Source organism: Heterocephalus glaber, unplaced genomic scaffold (assembly GCF_053883595.1).
Source record: "Heterocephalus glaber isolate CG9 unplaced genomic scaffold, H.glaber_assembly_v1.0 deba00000281, whole genome shotgun sequence".
NCBI lineage: Eukaryota > Metazoa > Chordata > Mammalia > Rodentia > Bathyergidae > Heterocephalus > Heterocephalus glaber.
Genome location: NW_028258139.1, coordinates 10,221,088 through 10,229,059, shown reverse-complemented (window position 1 = coordinate 10,229,059; position 7,972 = coordinate 10,221,088). Strand labels below are relative to the sequence as shown.

Below are 7,972 nucleotides of genomic sequence, written 5' to 3'. Positions count from 1 at the left end.
CTGCATGGGGCCGGGGATTTGGCTCCGTGGTTTCGCCACCTGCTACACAAGCGCAAGGACCCGAGTTCAATCCCCGGTACCAAAAAAAAAAAAAAAGAAAAAAAGAAACTGCATATATAATATAAGATTAATCAATAATGACAAGGAAAGGGCTAGAAAAAGAAGTTTTACATGTATTTTTAAATTACTTGTCTTAATGAAGGGAGCCATGAATTTAAGTTTTGTTTTGAACTTTGTAAATGACAGAAGTTTAGGTTACATGTATATATTTAATAAATATAAAGTTTAAAATCAGGGTTTCAACTTTCAAAAACATGAAAAAGCCAAAATGAAACAAAGTTCACTCTGACGTAACAAAAATGAGAAAATAAATACACACAAAAAACCTCCAGAAGCATAGAACAAATTGGCAAAGTAAAGTCATACATACTAATTATGATTGAAATAAGTAAATACCCGTATTATTTATTTATTTATTGGTACCGGGGATCGAACTCTGGACCTTGCGCTTCCAAGGCAGGCACCGGAACCACTGAGCTAAATCCCTGGCCCTGCCCTTATTATTAAAAGCCTAAGATTTGTTGACTTGGGTTACAAAATAAAATCGATCCATATTCTAAATGAGACATCCTAAAACAAACTGATGCAGAAAGGCTAAAAATAAAATTAATTAATTGAGAAACAATATAATAATAGATTTGAAAAATGTTTCAGAGAGCTACTAGTATGAAATAAAAATTATGTGATCTCTAGAAAGTTTAGAAAAAATTAATAAAATTATATAGTAACATAAACAAAGGAGATTTTAAGATAAAGTACTATTTATAGTTATATGCTAAAAAAAAATCTCAGTTACAACTCTCTGGAAATATGTAAATTTCAACTGCAGGTAATTTGTTCCAAAACAAAAATATTAGAAAGTTTTAAAAATTTGAAAACTACCCCTCCCACTTCCTATTTTGCATTATCAATTATTCATTCTAATCATTGGTACATTTTAGGTGTACAATATAATGACATTCATCATTGGAAATTTGCACCTTTACATAGTCTCTCTTGGTTCTTATTTTTCCCCCTTCCCCTGCCCTCCCTTCACCCCCTCCATCCCTCCCTATTTACAAAGACTTTGTTTCCATTTTTCCATTTTCTCATATTTTTTCCTTTCCCTTCTTTCCTTTCCCCTACCCCTCCCACTTCCCCTTCCCCTTTTCTCTTTTTCTTCCTATTTCACATTGTCTATTATACCTTTTAGTCCTTATTTCCACTTTCAGTTTCTCACGCTAGAGAAACTATTTGGTAGGGGAAAGGAAAGAAGGGAAAGGAAAAATTACGAGAAACGGAAAAAATGGAAACAGTCTTTGTAGATAGAGAAGGGTGGAGGGGGTGAAGGGAGGGCTGGGAATGGGGAAAAAATAAGAACCAAGATGCATCATGTAAAGGTACAATTCCCAATGAGAAATGTAACTGTGTTGTATACCTACAATGTACCGATAAAAGAATTTAAGGAAAAACAATTGAAAACTCTGAAAACTTCAGTAAAACTAGCATTATCCTGACAAAGATGTCATACACACAGAGCTTTTTAAAAATATTACATATGTACACAGATGAGAAAGAGAAAAACAACAAAATAAAACTGAATTCATTGACTTCACAATTAGGTAGGATTTACATATTCAACTAATTCAAAGACTATTTGATACTGGCAGATTTATTACTGTAATATATCATATCAATAAATCAACTTAAAAACACAGCATGCAATAAAATCCAATATCCACTTTAAATAAAACTCTTAGTATACAAGAACTATAATGATCCCTACCAAGATTAAGAATATCTGTCTCAGACCAAGAATAAGCACTTAATGATAGAATCCTCGAAGCATTTCTTTTAAAATGAAAAACAAAAGAGTTATGCGCTCTAGAACCATTGCTGAGGGTGCAACAAAGTAGACTGGAAAGGAAGAGACAAAATTACCAATATTTATCATGGTTATAATCCTCAAAAATTAACTCAAAATGGTTAGAATTAGTAAAAGCACTCAGGAAGGTGGCTGGATACAAGATACATATTTTCAAAGTCAACAGCTTTTTATGTATCGAGAATGATCATTTAGAAAAGAGGATGGACAATAATTTCTATTTTCAATAATTATAAAATTTTTAAAACATGCTTGGGGAAATATTCTTAAATACATAAGACTGTATGACAAAATTAAAAGAAAATAATTTGAATGAAGGGAAACATGTCATATTTCTATAGGAAGGACTGAATATTATGAGGGTCCCAAATCTTCCCAAAATAATTTATAACTTTTTAAAATCCCAGAGTGTTTTTGTGTTTGTTTGTTTAGTTAGAGTTTTTTGGGATTGTTTTGTTTTGTTTTGTTTTTTGAGGTAGTAGAGAAAGAGGGCACTTGGCAAAAACAATTTCAAGGAAAACGTGTAGAGAACCGAGGAAGGAAAGGATCTTCTCCTACATGACAAAATGTCTTACTGTAGTTGAATAGATTGGTACAGGTAAAGGAATCCACAGATACAGGAGTGCGACCCAACAGGCAAGAAACAAACTCTAGTGAAGGTAATTGCTGGTGTATGGACTAAAAAATTTGAAAATAAATGTGTCCTGGTAGCTTTGTACAATTAGACAATTTTAGAGGTGAAAAGGCAGAGTCATAAGAATAAAGGTTCAACTCAAAAGGAGAAAATTTTCATCATCCTTTCATTTCTAATGTACCATATACTGTGCTGGGAATCTGTTTTCCCTTACAAAATCAGCTTGAAATTACCTCCAAGTCATGTATCATAAACAGAACTTTAAAATGCTGCTTTAAAAGTGAAATTCAGGTGTGTATTTTTAGGTGCATTTATAGCTCATAAGGACTCTCTATATGATAAGGAAGCAAAAAGACCAGTGGTGGGTGGGTGAGGTAACAGTGCTGACTAAGAAATATTTAGAAAGAGAACAGTTTTATATACCTACCTGATACATTTAGCAAAAACAAATTACAGGTGGATTGAATAGTTAAATGTAAAACTTTTTAAAACATAAGAATTGAGGAAAAATGAATATTTAACTGCTCTCAGAATTCAAAAAGACTTTTTAAACATAAAATTAATGGAAGAAAGGACAAAGGGATAGACTAAGATAGTAAACTCATAAAAATGTAAAAATTTTACATACAGGAAAATTACAGAAAGTTTTGGAAGGCAAACGCTTAACCAAGAAAATATTCTTTATAAAACAATAGACACAAGGGCAGTGTTGCTTTTGTATAAGAAGATTTTTTAAATCAACAGGAGAAACATTCATGTCCTCATTACAGAATTTCACAAAGGACTCAAACAGATTTATTCACAAAATGTAAACATTTGTCAATGCATATATTCTAAAAATTAACCTCACTAGCAAAAGAAAAATGTAAATTAAAATAAGGTACTATTTTCACTTATCAAACTGACAAAAATCATAATGCACTTTCAAAAGATGTAGTGAGATGGATTCTCATATACTGTGGCCAAAATAGAAAAAAATTATAACCTTTATAGTAGTATGTATCCGTATCAAAAATGTTCATACCCTTTACCGGTAATTTTCCTCCTAGGAATCTGGGAATTGAATAAAGATTTATATTTATGTACCGTGATGTTCATTGCAACATTATGTATACAGTAGTAGAAAGAAAAGGAACATCAAAGGAGAAGGTGTAAGTGATGTTATAATTCATTTGATAGGTTAATAAAATTACATTTTTTGAAGCTGACAAGTAGAAGTGCTCATTTTATGTTAATAGTAAAACATAAAACATTTGGGCAGCATAATAACACAGTTTAAAAGCAAATAAGTGTGCATGATATCGTATTTTCTACATGGTATAAAAATAAATTCAATAGCATATGAATAAATATTCTAGATGAGCTAATAAGATAAATTTATTAGAAATGTAAATTTAAAGGCTCACCTTCAAAACATAGGAATGGAAGAGGGTTTAACTGTTACATTTATGAAAGACCAGGGGAGTTATGTTGCTCCAGGCTGGGTAACATGATTATTACCAAAGCAGACGAGGTGGTTTGGTGACAGTTTGTGATGTCCAGGAGGGGAAGACAGGAGTTCCCCAGGCTCTGTCAGGTCTAGGGCACCCGGAGCCCTGTTCCCACAGTTCCAGAGGTTTGGGGAGGGTCCTCCTCTCACATTGGTCCCATACATTGAGGAGCCCAGGGGAAGCATCTGGAAACTATGCTACGTGAGGAACTGTAGAGGGATCTACCTAGTTTCATATATGTAAGGGGAGATCACAGGTAGAAAAGTTAGACTCATTGCGAGTGGCTTCAGGAAGCTATTGGGTGGGATTCACAGGGAAAGACCGCTATACAACATGCAGTCAAGTGTTCATCACACAGAATGCTGAGCTCATCAGAACAAGTCACCTCAGGAGTGATGGTGAGAGGCTCTGCTGGACAGAAATGGGACCAGCGGGCTCTCAGAGCCCCCTCCACCTGTGTGGGTCTGCAACCCCATCAGTGATTGACTGGAGTCGTAGACAAGCAGAAAAACAACGTTGAAGTTTGCATGGATTCTTATTTTTTCACTCTTTTTTATTGGTCGTACAGATTAATGGATTTAATTTTGGCAGATTGTATGTGCACATAGCACACTTGATCGTTTCAGGCCCCATCGCCCCATTTCCCCAGCCTCCCCTCTAGCTTCACATTCTGGGGGGAGAGTTTCAGTGCACACGTTTTGCTCATATCCATCTCCCCCATTACCTGCCCTTACATTGTTCCCTCTCCCGCTTATTCCCATCCTCTTGTCTAATAATAGCCTCTCTTCTACTTTCATGTCATCTTTTTTAGATTCCACGTATCAGGGAGAATATGTAATATTTGTCTTTCTGAGTCTGGCTTATTTCACTTATGATGGTCTTGAGGTCCATCCATTTTCCTGCAAATGATAGAATTTTTTTCTTTCTTATCCCTGAATAAGACCTGCCATGTATATATGCCAAATTTTCTTTATCCATTCATCTGTTTGTGAACAGCTAGGCTGGTTCTATGTCTTTGCTCTTGTGAAATATGCTGCAATAGACATGGATATGTAGGTAATACTATAGGAGAAGGTTCCATAGATTGGCCAGTGGTTCTCAACCTTTCCTTTGCAACAGAGTCACCTGGCAAGCCTGTTAAAACAGATTGCAGGGCTTCACCCTCAGAGATCCTGATTTAACAGGTCTGAGGTGTGCCTGAGAATTTGTGTTATTAATAAGCTTACTGAGTGCTGGTGCTGCTGTCTCAGAAATCATACTTCGAGAACCACTGTTTTAAGTCAATAGCAACAAATAAAATTTTCTCACACCAGTAACTTGGCTGAACAATATAGAAAGCCCAGCAACAGTGTATGGCACATGGGAGACATATACTAAAGGATAAAGTTCCTTTCTTATCTCAGTTGCTTGGACCGTATTATTGCAGTTTGTAGAATTACACTGCAGGCTATTTGGGTCTGTTCTTTTCAGACCCATGCCTCTATACTGAGCACAGAACAGCTCAATCACCAGGCCAAATAAATTGATCCTGGTCATTAAAAGTTGCTGAGGGGAACAGGTACTATATTTTTTTCTGTCTTCCTTTAGGTGCTCTTACATGGTGGGGCAGTTCATTGTCACATGGATGTCCAAGAAGGAAATGAAGTCTTAATCTTGAGCTCTAGAATGGCCTGGAATTAGCATTTTGGGTTTTGTTTTGTTGGTTGTTGGTTGGTTATTGTTTGTTGTTTCATTTGACCCTGGAAAGGAGCCTTTCTCAGTGAAGCACCTTGTTATAATTATAGTAGTTAGTTCACAATATAGAATACCACCGATGGGCCCCAAGAGTTTGATAGTGTCCCAGAGAATGTCAAAAGAAGATACCCAGGATCTTCTCCTTTCAGAGTGAGCTGAGTTTTCCATTCACTGGTTTAGGAACATATCTGTGCCCACCCCCACCCCTACCCCAGCCCCCATTCTCTCTGCTTTCTTCCCCAGCTTATAGTGTGGAATGTGAGCAGGCTGTGTGCTTAATACACTTTGGAGTCTGTTGCCATGGCACTAGGAAGGAATATGGTTCCCATGGCAGCATCAGGCTGACTGGTTGTACCTTATACCATGGCAGAGCTTGGGCAGTGGCTTATAGGATCCCCAGTTAAGCCAGAGTTGATGGACACATGCAGTATTGAAAACTTTCATTTTCACACAATCCACCCCATTGATACCTGCCCTCCACTCCCCCACATCACCAAAATAATCAGAGTAGTAATAATAATAAATGAACACTCTCTTTGGCAACTCATAAAAATAAACCAGATTAAGATGTCATATTGAGGTATTTTGTTCTAGCAGCAGAAAGCTGACTTAACAATCAGAGCAAAAGTGTATCAACTTGGGTCTCTCTTCCTCTACTTATAAGCTGCCAGTCCCATCATGAGAACCCCAACCTCATCCAATTCTTGTTACCTCCCAAAAGCCCTTCCTGCAAGTCCTGTTAACATGCGAATATGATACTTAAATGTCAACCTGAATTTCAGAGGAGGCACTCGAACTGTGACCGTGATGGTTAAGAAAATCCCTTTGCTGCCTTGTGTGTACATGAAGATGATTTGTAAGTGACACCTGATCCCTCCTTACAGGCTCAATAAATGCAGTCCAACTTTTCTTTCCTAGTGTGTGGTGAATTTTGTTCCTCCTAGAGACTTCCAAATTCTTTTTCTCACAGAATGACAGAGCCAATAGTGCCTTGAGGGGATCACTGGCTCCAATTCTGATTTTGTAGGAGAGGAAGCTTAGTTGCCAAAACAGTCAAATGACCTGGCCAACATCACACAGCTAGTTAGGGAACCCAACAACTCCTCATTCTTCCCCAGAATAGTGATGTTTCCATGGGCACCTTTACTTAGCAGCACTTGTTTTCATTTTCTCCTCCTCTTGTGGTTTTCTCTGCCTTCCTCTGGATCTTACCATTCCTCTTTGGTATGAGAGAATTTTCTAGAAAGAGAATGTTCTAGAAAAATGTTGATAGCATTGTGTGGGAAATTTGGCCATATCTTTTGGTTATATTGAGGTTTTCATTGTGGTGGAAATTGTCTTTACTCTGCTTTTATGGTACTTGTGGCTTCAATGAGGCCTTCTTACATTCTCCAAGGCTTCCCAAATCCTGCTGATTTTCCAAATGGGAATTGAGTATTAGGTTTTGTTCATTGGCAGCTCTGTGCACCAGGCTATTTACCAGGGTGGCAACCAGAGCATGGCCTTCAAGGCCAGCAACCCTCTGTCTCTTGTGATAGTGTGTCACGGCCCACGCATTGCCTTCTGTGGGCCAGCCTGCAGGGTGGGAATTTAGCCAGGGTGATTTTCCCACTCCTCGTTCTTTAGAGTACAGTCAGAGATCTCCTGTGGATCCTACCCCCGTAGAGGTTCCCACCCGCACAGTTTGTCCTCCCCCTTCTCCGTCCACTGCAGAGAGGGACCCCTTAGCCATTCATTTAGCACTCAGAGACTCTAATAGTAGGTAATAACCACAGCTGCAGGAATGACACATTAGCATTAGGTGACAAACCATCTCCCATCAACATTAGCCCCACCATATCCAACTAGCACAAGGTTGAAACTCATTTCCTTGATCTCAAGGTCATGTATCTACTGAAAGCTGGATTCTTTATAAAGTTGGGTACCTCCACTTTGGCATCCATGGCAGCAGGAGCTCTGGTCTTGGACATGCTGTCAGGCAAAAACAATAATGAAGTGCTTCCAGTAACAGTCTATGCCTATTATTATTTCTGGAGGTAAGCTTGTGACCCCAGTTTTCAGATGCAAATACAAGATAAGAGAGGATAAGGGATTCATTGAGGGTCAGCAGCTTAGGTCAGAGGCAGAACATGACCTCTGGTCCCAGGGTCACTTCCCACTTGCTGCCCTTCTCTGGAGGACCTATGATGA

At 37.8% G+C, this 7,972-nt stretch overlaps 1 protein-coding gene across 49 annotated transcripts in view; it reads left to right on the top strand.

Annotated features, from left to right (window-relative positions):
* Positions 1–7,972, top strand: part of Cacna1c (calcium voltage-gated channel subunit alpha1 C) — a 733,897-nt gene that overhangs the window by 401,926 nt on the left and 323,999 nt on the right. The gene's annotated exons all lie outside the window — the stretch shown is intronic.